Here is a 13,773-nt window from a genome sequence, read left to right as displayed (position 1 = left end):
TTTAAAGATATTGCAAAACATATGAAACAACAAAACACAGGTACATCCAATACATCCACCGACAGACAGTCAAAGGTAGTGAATAACTGTCCATGCATGTCAAGATATGCCGTATATCCAGTGGCCATAGAAGACATAATAGGGATGTCTATCTATGGCTGAAACTTTCCATACTCTATCACAGTGGTGGTGAGTGAGTGTGATATAGAAAATCCAAATTAGAGGCACTATCAGTCGCGTAACCAAGGTTCGTAACCAACCATGAGCCGGTGTTCAATGTTAAGATACAGCCAGGTGCATTTGCTTCTGATATAATCAGTAAAGGAATCCACAAAACTGAAAAAAGAAAAAAAGAAGTATAATCTCCTCTAAATATAAACTGAGAAACATTTCACGAAGCCACTCCTTCAAACACAGAGGGGAGGTTGATTTTAATCTCTCAAAATAATTATATGAAGTCTTTTTATGGAAACTGTAACACTGATTTTCTGATTCAACAAATTAGAATAGAATGATCTATAGTGATAGTATATTTACTCAGGTACTATATTTAAGTACAATTTAAGTGCTTTCTTCATGTATCCAATCTAATGTTTCACCATAAAAGTAGAGTTTAGAGACAAGTCTAAATACAAATTCAAATCTGTGAAGCAAAACTTTTAATCTTCTCACAAGCTCTCAGTTTTATGGGGCCCCGAGCCCCTGGTTGGGAACCACTGATGAAGTCTATATGACAGTGTATTAAATAGATACAATTGTTAATGTTCTAATAATGTCATATCTTTAAATATAACAGTCACGGGGGGCATTTTTCTGCACAATCTGCACGTTTACTTTTAGACATTATGTATATTTTGCTGGTAATATTTATTTATATACTTTGAATGCAAGAGTTTTTTTGTAATGGAGTATTTTACCTGGTTGATTAGTACTTTAACTTGAGTAAAGGATCTTAGTTGTTGTTCCATCATCAGTGATCACTGATAAAAGTAGGCCACCATGCCATATTTAGTTTGCTTGTGCTGTTGCAAGAGGTGAACATTTTCTTAAAATAGAAAAACATTTCAATAAAATGTCCCTTTAATAACTTGATAGTGTTTCAGCCATGGCACTAACTCATCACTGGAACAAAGTAGTGGCAACTTTATGTGTTTGGGGTCAGATTTGACGTGACTTCTGCCTGGATGTGGACTGTGGTTACAGGTGCAAACTGAAAAAGCTTACAGAGTTGCACAGGGCTGTGGCTTTGTGGCTTCAGACTTTACAGAGCTTAAACACACCAGTAAGTACAAATTAACCATATTTAGTTACAGAATGCAAAACACATATTAGCAAAACTACTCTGAAGAGCCCCTTGCTAAAGGGCAAGTGAAAAACTTTGAGGTGTGGAAGCAACAAAAATGAATTGATTAAAATGGATAGGAAATGCATGTGAGTTGAAAAATAGAACGGTAAAGATGGATGTGAAATGGAAAACACAGAGATAAATTACCAAGTTATTTGATTAACTTAAAGCTGATATGATGAAAACAGTTTCAACATTTTCCCATTCTTACATTCATCGTTCATCGCTCCCAACGCAACATTGTCATTTTTCATTCAAGGAAAGAGGCCTCAAGGGAAGAAGTCACAAAAAATATAAATTGATTGAAGCTTGTTAAAGCGCAGTTTCAGGAGCGGGAACACACACCAATCACAGCCTTCTAGCCTACTATAAGCGGAACTAACCCTTTCCTCAGTCTCTCGCTCCTGCATTCGCAACCCTCCCTCCCACCCTCTTTCACCTTGTCTCCCTGTCTCCTCTCCTCTAGGACACTAGGGGTTCATCGATGCCCGGGCACTACTATGGACCTCCAAATCTCCCCACACCGCACTCAGTAATCCATCCATCCATCCATCCAATTCATTATTGTCCAATAAATCTTCTAAAACGTATCTGATTGGTTGCGTGTTCCTTGCTCATGAAAAACTATTAGATGTCATGAAAATGCTTTAAAAAAAAGATAAAAATGATGAAATGTATGTGAAATGTAGAATATCCTTCACAACACCCAAACTCACATTAATGGTTTATAGCAAAAAAAAAAAAATGTAACGTTTGCTTAAAATGTCAATCAAAAAAACCACACCCACTGACTAACTGATTGATCAAATGATTTTTGCCAGACCCCTCTGGGCTCTGAGTGGGACCTGGCTTTGATAGAGCAGCAAAGCACTATTTGCTACGTAAGGGGCCGTACACATGCCACGTTTTTTGTGCCCTCAAATTCATTGTTTTCACTGTGGACGTGTGGCAGGTGTGCTCAAATGCCAGAGTGATGCCATCATAGCGTCCACATGTTCCCAAGCACCTATTTTTCGGGGTGCGATGGCTGCACTCTGACGTAAACAGAATTCAACTTTCGGAACGCATGTCAAGTGATTAGGACCAACCAATCATAGCAGACAGATATCTTTCCCTATCAGTCTGTAGTAAATAGGAAACGTTGATCATTTTGGTGCAGGGCTGCCAGAGCCATCTGTCCCACTGATGATATGCCCACACACTTAGGAACAGCACCTGGAAAAACATCAGCTCTGCACTTAGGATTTCAGGAAAATAGTCTATGATACGGTGCTTGTTAAGGTTGCTTCACAACCCCAGACGCAACCTGCCGCCGTGCTCTTGAAAGCTGGCACAGAAAAAGCACGAAAGTAGGGCCCAGTGCCTGCCCTTGCATTTCTTAGGAGGTTAAAGGTGCAGCATGTGTACGGCCCCTAAAGCAACACATTCTCACTCTGACCTTGTGACATATCGTGACTTGGTCTTCAACTTTCCACACTGACGTAGGACGTGCAAGGTGGTGCATCTGTTTTTGGGGAATTTGTGTCAACTTCAGCCTGACACATGCATTGTGTCTTCTCAAAATAAACCTCCGTTTTCACAGATAATGTACAGTTTGCACACGGTGTCTTTCAAAATAAATGTACTACGTCTGTACAACACTGCAAATTGACATCTCTTTCCGTCAACAACAAATGCCCGTGGTTACGTTTAGCCAACACATGTGGTTCAGTTTAAGAAACAAAACCACATGGTTAGGTCTGGAAAAAAAAATAGGGTTTGGCTTTAAATTCATACTGGAAGCAAACACCGGCCTCCTGGGTGAAAGGGTTAGGTTAGGGTTAGCGTCAGGGGAACACACAGCTGTGGTGTCTGACGTGGAAGTCACTGCCCATTTGCTGCCTCCGGAATGAGAGCAGGTTTTGTAAAAATATAGTGAAGTAATGGATACCTGAGCAGGATATGAAGTTGTGCTTCCTCTGTCTGTGTTATAATGTCTTGTAATGTAACCAATGTTTATTTTGTGCCTAAAATTTCACCTGCTAAATATGAAATGTACAAATGTTACATATCCTTGGTTAATAGGAATTGACAATATCAACATTTATTCTGTCAATAATGTTGCTATTAAAGATGCCGTCCACTTATAAATGTGTATAAATGTGTTTACTTTGCTTTTGTCCCCTAGAAATGTCTGAACTTGACTATACTGACTTGTATCTGAAGTTTTTGAAGGGGGACACTTCTGTGTTCTTCCCTGAAAACTGACATTCAAATGTACCCAGGTAAATAGTGATGTGCAGATCAGGGTTTTTTAACACCTGCACCCAGCCTGCCCGTTATGAGAGCCAATCTGCACCTGATCTACAAACAGATGTCCAGTGAAATATTTTCATTGAGATTAAATATGTCAAAGTTTAGAGATTTTCCTGATGAAAAATCAGTAATTACAGAATAAGTGAAACCTTGGGTGCAGCGGCGCAGACGATAAAGCTGCTGGTTGTGTGTTTTAGAGAGACAGAAAGGATGGAAGGAGTTGGAAGGTGAACTAGTATTTCTGTAAGTTATTAATGACTTACTCATAATGCTGCTTTGACGCTACTGGACCTGCACGCCAAAGAACTGCGATATTACCCACACTGCCTGACCCACGGGTCAACCCATGGGACCGGCAAGTTGTGGGTTGACTCGTGCATCACTGCTGGGCGAGATAGATTTAGTAAGTCAGAGATTTAAAAGTCAATCACTGTCTTACATGCAAATAGAAACAACCTAACTTCAAATGGAGAGCGGACTTATTAAATGTAATATAAAAGTCTCAGCCAGATAGAACGTATCTTTTTCTTCTTTCTAACTTTACCATATTTGTCAACAAAGCTTTGAAATCCGGCACTTGGGCAGTGACTTGCAGCATCAGAAACCAACGAAAAAGCCGTCCTTGAACATTGGCGTGATACACGGCCAGTTGCCTGGCAGCGTCAGGGGGAAAGGTGGTGGGACATGGACGAAAGTTAAGGCAGCAAAAGTCCAAGTGGGGCAGGCGGGAAAGGTGTGATGAGTCCAACAAACACCAACTTTCACCCAAGAGGGCGATTTTCACATCCCAAAAGATTCTAAAGCCAAACCCTTTTCTTTTTTCCTAAACCTAACCATGTGTGTTTATTCTTGAAGGGGAAAAGAAACGTCGATTCGCGGTGTTGTACTGATGTAGTGCGGTAATTTTGAAAGAGACTGTATGCAAACGTTTCCTGTGAAAATGGAAGTGTATCTTGAAAGAAGAGAACAAGGTGTCCCAGAACATCAACAACCAACACACCCAGGGTACCTTGCATGTCGTATGTGGACGTAAAAAGTCAATGACCAAACATCAGTATGTGATGAGGTCGGGATAAGAATATGTGTCTCCTCCTCCTCTCCTCTGTGGGCAGCCATGAGTGGATGCTGATACATTAACAGATTATGACTGACATGAGTATAGATAGATAGATATGCTACATTACTGTAAGTATGGAATAGTGAATAGACTGTATGTGTGGAAAATCTATTTATGTATTTGTGTATGCTGTGAGAAATGTATGTAGATGCATTGCAAAGGTGTCAGTTATGCCCCCTTTTTTCTGACAGGTTCACACAGATACAGTGATTTGACACTCCCAAAATGTTTGAAGTTCATTAAGTTAAAATAATATCTCTTCATCAGCTAGTAAACAAAATGTTTTTGCAATTAGTTGCAATCTTGTTTAAATAAGCACACCCATAAAAATAATAGTTAATTTACACACACACACACACACACACACACTGAATAGTTGAATATTACGGCAGAACATTGTGAATGTTTGATCTCACAGCAATGCATTTGACTCATGCAGAGGAGTTTTGACCACCCATTTCACGTTTATCAGCGAGGCGATCAGAGATCAAGTGTAACTGACTCAACCACGAGCTTGTGAGCGGAGCTAGCTTTGCAGAAATAAAGCCACAAACCCTCTAGGTTGTGTTTTTGAAACCAAATCTTCTATCTTGGCAGGAAATAGATCTCACACTTGCTGCTGCCTCAGATGTATTCTCAGGAAACATGAAAGTTTTGACTCCTAACTGTGTTTATTAGAGTTTATTTGAAGAAAAAAATAGCTGTGTACGTTGACTGTGGCTTCCATTTCTCTATAATGTTTTATTGACGTGGATAATCTGTGACTTCACATCTTCATCACAGTGAATAAAAAGTTAAAGGGCACCCTCAATAGCAGCCATGCCTGTGCTTATTGTAGGGTCTCACAGTCTGACATTTATACTGGCCCAAAACATACTGTGCAGAGACAAAATGTTCTGCTTTTTTTTACCAGCAGTTCATCTACTCCCAGTGAGTTAAAACAAGAGCCAGTTGTAACTGATGTTGTTCATTCATGTTATAATTACCTCCCTCCAAAGAACAAATGAAATGACTGTGTTATCATGTTGTTGCCAACAGAGATGATCTGCATGAACAGAGATGACTGAAAACTGACTGAGAAGCTACATTCAGTCTTTAGGTGGTGATTACTGCAGTGCGTTTGATTGGCAGCAGTTTTGAATGAATGATATACAGTGAAAGGATTAGTCAGGTGGTGCATTTTTCTGTCTGTCAATAAATCTAATCAAAAGACCACAACCGATAATGAACTAATCCTTACAAGTACTGTCAGATAAAAACTATTAAAAACATATGGGTTTCCTCCACATGCGCTGTAGTTTATAGTAACTCAGACCCACACACACCTTCCTGCTGCCTTAAATATTCACTAAAGAATCAAATCTGTGGCTGAAAATAGTCCCTAATCAAATGCAAACGCATTTCCTCCTGTTTGAGTAACATTTACAAAAAACTATTGCCCACCTCATCTATTGTAGGAAGTTATTTAACCTTTATTTAGAAAACGTTTTGACCTGGTTTTAAAATTGACACCCTCAGTGGGAACCAGCGAGCTTTGCCCTGAGAGTTACAGACAAAGTAAAGACTCTTACAGTACTGACAGACTATAACACATTAGTTGATTTTTTTTTTCTTTTCATAAAATTTGTTTAAAATTATTATAATGTCCAAAAACTGAAGAAAAATATTATGAGATTTGAAAATCCTCAGGGGTAATAGTGGAAAATAAACTCTTCACTGAACCAACACTAATGGAAATCATGTAAGTGTGTTGGCACAATTAAGCAGGTTTCCGTTTGAACAGACTCTCACCACCTAAGATGCTCAGTGAAACTCTCTCACACAAAACTAAAATGATTTGTCATGTCTGTAATCTCATTAAAAATGACTGGCTCGATTTCCATAAAACTTGATGGAAGGGTGCAGCATTAACCAAGGAACCCATTAATTTTGTGAGATGGTTCATTTGGCATTGATAGAATAAATGCCATACATCTTAAATCTAGCAGTTCAGTAGTGACAAAAAACATAATGAATTGCAGATTTACAATGCAATGTGTCCATGTCACAATCCACATTCACAGGTACCAGTAATCCTGAGGGGAAGACTATACATGTAGCTGCTCAAACTTCATACAGGAAGCAACTGTTGTTACGCACTCAGGGCCAATTAATGCTGGAACCGTACGTGTGTGTGTGTAAATATTGCTGTAAGTCTTTTTTTTCTTACAAATTTATGTTAAGTATGTAAAATATTTTGCATTCAGAAGTACATGATGCAGAGCTGAGATGATGAGGCTCAGTTAGTCACAACTATAATCTGACAGATATCTAACAGTTTTGGAAATATGTCCAGACATAGTGTTTGTGTTTGTAGATATGTATATTATAGAACACTGGACAATTGGCCTTGGCAGAGGTCTGTGCTCTCCAAGTGCCCTTTTAGTTATTATTATTATTATTATTATTGTTATTGTTATTATTATTATTATTATTATTATTATTATAGTTATAAGTATTATTTAATTATTATTATTATTGATTATCAGTTATAATGGGAGTAAATATTGCTTCCTGTGGTTGAACTCAATTTTATTTATTTTGTTGTGTGTGTGTGTGTGTATGTATATATGTGTATATATATGTCATATATTAGTTTTAACTAATTTATTTAACTTTATTTTATTTTTTATTCAATTTTATTTATTATCAATTATTATAATAAATTATTATAAATTATTGTTCAGTAAAAGCACAACATTTAAATACATATGTTTTTGTATTCAAATTATGTTCACTGCTATTCATTAATATTAACATTTTTTTCTTTTTTATTGATTTGAGTACAAGCAATAACACAGTATCAGGAGTTAGTTGTTGGAACAAGAAGAAATCATTTGTAGTGTTTACTCACAGTACAGTTATAGCAATGTAAACATCCTGTAGCCTTATTATTATGGTTTTTAAGGGTTACAGGTTTAGAGGGTTACTGTAACTAATAATTACTACAAAACCATGAACTATAATATTATATTTGATGAGAATTACTTTTCTGCGGTCAGTATTTATTTATTTATTTTTTTGTTTCTTTGTTTTCATGCTGTTATATCAAAGCTTTACATTTTCATCTTAAGTTGTACTTAATTATTAATCATCTTTACATGTTTTTTTCTCTGAATGTGTCGTTATCACAGAGGACATTTTACAAAGCACAGATGTAAATAATAAAATGAATTGCAGCCGCGTTTAGTTTAACTGCTTCAGGTTCAGGGTCCTGGCTCACTGTAACACTTGGTAACTTGAATAAGACAGAGCCAGCTTCAGTGTTTTCAGAAACACTGGTGCGTTTCATACCAAAGTCAAAGTACTATGTAAAAAACTATGAAAATCTGTTGTGTTTGCTTTTTAATTAAACAAACTGTAGCAGCAAATTTGTAATGCTTAAAGTCATTTATCATACTGACGCAGTTTGCGTCTGTGTGTCAGAGGAAATGCTTTCACCAACAGCTTTTCGACCGATTTTTAATCTTAGTGGAAATCAGAAATGTTGCTTTGCACGATCGGCTTTTTCTCTCTGATGTAATCCAACACAGTGTGTTTGTGCGGGGGTGGGTGGTTGTGTGTGTGTGTGTGTGTGTGTGTGTGTGTGTTTTACCATAAAACTGTAAAAATATTATCATATAAAAATATAATTATTATACTTATGTTATAAATGTTTTATTTGCACATTCTCAGTTACAGATAAGTCACAAGCATAAACATTTTATGTACAGATTTATTGCCACTGAGGTGACTGCCTGTTAACATACTGACACTGTATGTTATGTGTACACAAGAATTAATGATATTTAAAGACTTAAGGGTTGTTACTGAATTATGGGTAATGTGTATTAAAATATACAAGCATAAAAGCTATGGTAAGGAACAAAAATGCCTCTTTATTTGTGAGTTTAAAAGTATATTCAGTTTTTAAAGTGTATTTAGATGTCCTATATTTTCAACACGTGCAGAACATTGTATTTGTGTTTTATGATTATAGACACACACAGCTCTGCCCAAGCTACTTGGAAAATGTAGTGAGCTAACCTACTTGTTACTCTACATCAAAATGAAGTTACACTACACTGAAGTTACCCCCAGAGAAATGTAGCAAGCTAAGCTACGAGAAGATGGCAAAAGTGTCTTGCTACTTGCAAAGCTACTTTTATTTTCTTTACTGTATGTCAAATCAGAATTTTCTTAGTGAAAAGTAAAAATGTCAGCCAAACAAATAGGCAGGCAATGAAATGTTAAGATGATAATGTTTATTATAAAATAACAGACTTAAATTAAAATTTTCCTCTTCTGTCTTTTTTTTTTTTTTTTGAAGACTTTGTGACATTTGAACATGTCCTCCAATAACATGACAACATCAGTCGGCTTGTTGATCTCTCTCTTTCTCTCTCCTCTTCCTGCTTAGTGCATTTCTCTGTCTTGGCCTCTGTCAGTGGACTATCTGGCTCTGTCAGTAATTCAAAAACAGAATTCCAAAGTAGATTTTTCAGTCTATAATAACTAAAAGTCAGTAATATGAGCAATACAAATAACAGACCTAGATTAAAACTTTTCTTTTTGGGGGGGTGAGGGCATGAACATGAACAACTTCTGCAAATGACACGTGACATAAGCATGTTCCTCTCTGTCTGCTCTCTTTCTTCTTAATACTGTTCTCTGTCTCTCTGGCTCTTTTCTTGGCCCTTCTTGTGTCTATTTCTCTGGTGTACGCTGCAAATCCACTAAACATATACGGTCTATGGGCAAGACATGTGAGCGCCAGTGCGCAAAAGGTTTCATAGGGGGGTCATAGCTCTGAAAAGTAGGCACATTTTGCAATAAATTCAAGAGAGTGGCATTTTTTGCTGCAATGTGACTTTTTTATATTATATTTTGTTGTAATTTTGTATCACAATACAAAGGAGTTTGAATTAATATTTCTAAGCAGTTTTATCTTACCAAGATTTGTCATTAGGGAAGCTTTATTGTAGTCCATCTTCTTCTAGTGTCAAATAATTGGTAGCTTGCAAAGCCATGCTTTCAAAACAGTCTCCAACACTGCTTAATATCTGTCACGGGCAAGAACCTGATCTCCTGGGTCAAAGTCCTGCTTGTTTGACCACTCTGTCCACCACTCCATCCACCATCAGTAGGCTTATTGCTCTCTCTTTTTCTCTCTCCTCTTCCTACGTAATGCATTTCTCTGTCTTGGCCTCTTTCAGTGGGCTATCTGGCTGTGTCAGTAATTCAAAAACAGGATTCAAAAATATATTTTTCAGACAATAAATCTATAATAATTAAAAGACAGTGATAGCACTGACGCCCAGGTCTGCACCCGCTCAGTCATTACTTTATTTCTGCATATTTCTTGCAATTACATTACATACAAAAATTGCTTTATAGACTATATGTAGAATGTTTAGGTTGATTCTGAATTTTGTCTTTGTTCTGTAATTTGTCAAGTTTACATTCAGACTACCACTACGTACAAATGTGCCCACAGGTACACTGCTGTATTGCACAGGAAAAGTTGTTCAAGTGTGTGTACACTCATTAAAAACTTTAGCTAAATAACATTTTGAGGTATACTTGCACTCAATTGTTTTCATTTCATGCTACTTTTTATTTCTATTTCTGCTCAACTACATATCAGGGGAAAATCCTGAACTAATACTCCACTATTATTACTTTACAGATGAAGGTTTAACATTTAATATGATGTAAAGTTCAGGATTAAGTGCTCACAAAATATGAGGTAATTCAAATTAAGGCCACCTCCACTAGCTAAACCAAAACATTGCTTATGAATTTATGCATAAGAATAACAACACAATAATACAATGTGCACTGAGACTTGAGGGTGTTGATGTTACACTAAGGAGGGGGTGTTTCACCACTAGGTGGCAGTAACAGACAACTGTTTGGAAGTTATCAGCTCAACAGAGGAAGCACTGTGGATGTCAATCAATTTTATCATAAACAAAAATAAATAATGATATATTTAGTGGGAAGTGTATTACAAAAAAAAGAAAAAAAGTAAATGTACTTTCTAATTGCTTTGTTTCTTCTCCATGTGTGAAGAAGAGTGACACCTGCACTGTTTGATTTGTTATTGCTAGGTAACTGGAAAAAACAAAACAACATGCTACCACTTAATTTCCTTTCACCTCCCTCTATAAAGTACTTTTTTAAATTTAATTTCCCTGACCTTTTATGGCTTTTCCTGGCTTGATGTCAACTGTGTTTAACATGCAGAGAGAAATCATGGAAACCAGAGATAACAGGAGTTGGTGAAATTCAAAGCGACCTCCTGATCGACTCCCATCTCTAATGGAGACGGAGTGGAGCAGAGGAGTGGAGGGCAGCCTGGGGGGAGATAACATATAGTACAGTTCAGATGTGGTGCAAGAGAGGGTTTGAGCTGATCATGTCATTGTACCTGAAGTGCTGTGAATTATGTCTCTGATTTATCCTGTATTATCAAATACATGGGCATGCATTATTTTTGCATTAGTTTAACCAGCCATGAGTCATGCACTTAATGGTCACACCTACTGAAGACCCAGTAAAAGGTAATGGTGCATTTCTAAGTTCCATTTTCTGTTCCTTTTTACAGAAAAAGTGCACTTTAAATCTGCATATGGAACCCTGCAATAAAAGGTTTATAGCTGTCATTATACTTGAATTTGACTTTTAAAGTCATTATTAGTTGTGTCATTATTAGTTGTGTCATTCTGGATTTATCTGATAAATCATGTATTTCTATTGAAAACATTCAACAATACGTGAAAATCGTACTGATTATCTTGATGACGAAAACTCTGTCTGTGTGTCTGTGTCTGTGCGTCTCTGTTCCACGTTTTTCTCCTCACTGACTTGGTCAATCCATGTGAAATTTGGCACAGTGGTAGAGGGTCATGGGAGGATGCGAATGAAGCAATATTACATCAATTGGCCAAAGGGGGGCGCTATAGCAACCAATTGAAATTGCAAACTTTGAATGGGCATATCTCATGCCCCGTATGTTGTAGAGACATGAAACTTTGCACAGAGATGCCTCTCCTCATGAGGAACAAATTTGCCTCAAGAACCCATAACTTCCAGTTATATAGATTTTCCGCCATTTTGAATTTTTTGAAAAACACTTAAAATCAATCTCTTCCTAGGAAGTTTGACTGATCTGCATGAAACTCAGTGAACATAATCTAGGGACCAATATCTTAAGTTCCCTCTCGGCAAAAGTTGGAAAACTTACTAAAACTGAGCTTCTATAAGGCAATGAATATTGCGGAGGGCGTGGCCCATCACATAAAGGTGTATAACATCTCAAGGGTTTCACCCATCACCGCACAACTTTGTAGGCATATGACCACACATAATCTGAGGGGACCCCTCCATTATTGACCCCATCAAACAAAATGGGGGTGCTAGAGAGCTAATTTCTTATCTAGGCCTAACCACCATATCGATTTTTACTAAACTTGGTAGATATGTAGAACAGGACACCTCAAGGTGGCTGGAGAAATTTAACTCTAATTGGCAACTGGGTGGCGCTATAACGACAGAAAAATCCTTAAAAATGGCTAAAATGCGACCGATCACTGTGGCTCCCCCTGTGGCCCAATGTTTTCTTTTTTTCCCCTAATTTTTGGTATGACTAAGTCATGGTATGGTATGCTGTACACAGGGGTGAAAATCCCACTTCATAGTTGGGGGGGACAATAAACAGTAAAATTTTAGAGAATAATTCCGGGGGGGGGGGGGGCAAGGAAAAAAAGTTGTAGCCTGTCTTTTATACAGCATCTTTTACCGCAATTTGACGCTTTAATCTTCTCTCTATCTCTCCAACAGGCAGAGTGAATGTCTATACTTACGAGAAATGGCTTAACAACTAAACATTTCCTGCAATTAAACTGGTAAACTGGTGTATAAACAGCGTGCTGTGAGATCTGCCACTGCGCACCTCACAACCGTGCGTAATAGGGGAACTCCCCATTGGTCCGACATCCCATTGTTCCGACCATATTAAACCCATTGTTCCGAAGTCCCATTGTTCCGAAATCATCATGATGCCCTGTGGTTAAGGGCATCATGATGATTACAGGGCATCATGATGCCCTTAACCACAGGGCATCATGATGCCCTGTGGTTAAGGTCTGGTTAGGTTTAGGCACAAAAACCACTTGGTTAGGGTCAGGAAAAGATCATGGTGTGGGTTAAAATGAAAAAGAAAGTGGAAAACACATAAGCTGTGAGCCTGCTTCGCCTCAAGCCTTTCCCAGCTGACCCAGAGCCGGTTGCGGCGCACCATCAAAGTAGAAATATGCCCGCCGGGAGCCGTTCAGCACAGCGGACAGTCGGACTAATGGGATGTCGGACCAATGGGCTGTCGGACCAATTACATGGACCCGCGTAATAGTCGCGTGTAATGACTGCTCCTCATCAGTTAGACTGCACGTCTCTCATGTTTGTCTCACTGACAGGTGGAGAGCCTACAGACAGGTACCCAGGAGCCGCTCCACCACTGACTGCTCTTGTCCTGTCCTCTCCCTCTTCTTTCTCTCCTGTCCTTTCTGACTATCACTAAACTCTGAGCTTAATCATTAGCCTTTAGCTTAGCAGCACTTGTAATTGAATAGGCTTTTGAACAATGCAGGAGAAATGTTGCAGGCAGTTTATATTATCAGCCTGGGCCTGGGGCTTGTTGTAACAGTAAATGGGATGTGTTGTAACTTGTCTAAGTTAAACTGTGTCTGTGTGAGTGAACATCTTACCCTGCGATGCGCAATGTGGGCAGCAGTTCCAGCCACACGCTGCTACCAGTGCTGGACTGGCCATTGGGCATACCGGGCATTTGCCCGGTGGGCCGATGGTAATTTTGGGCCGGGCCTTTTTTTTTTTTTTTTTTAAGTCATGTCATGATACCTATTGGTACACAAAACTGGTAGATCAGCCCATGTCATGATTGATTGATTCTGGGCTGGACCAATTACAGCCGAGGGCC

This window comes from Epinephelus lanceolatus, chromosome 8 (genome assembly GCF_041903045.1).
Source record: "Epinephelus lanceolatus isolate andai-2023 chromosome 8, ASM4190304v1, whole genome shotgun sequence".
NCBI lineage: Eukaryota > Metazoa > Chordata > Actinopteri > Perciformes > Serranidae > Epinephelus > Epinephelus lanceolatus.
Note: the sequence above shows the minus strand (reverse complement) of the source record.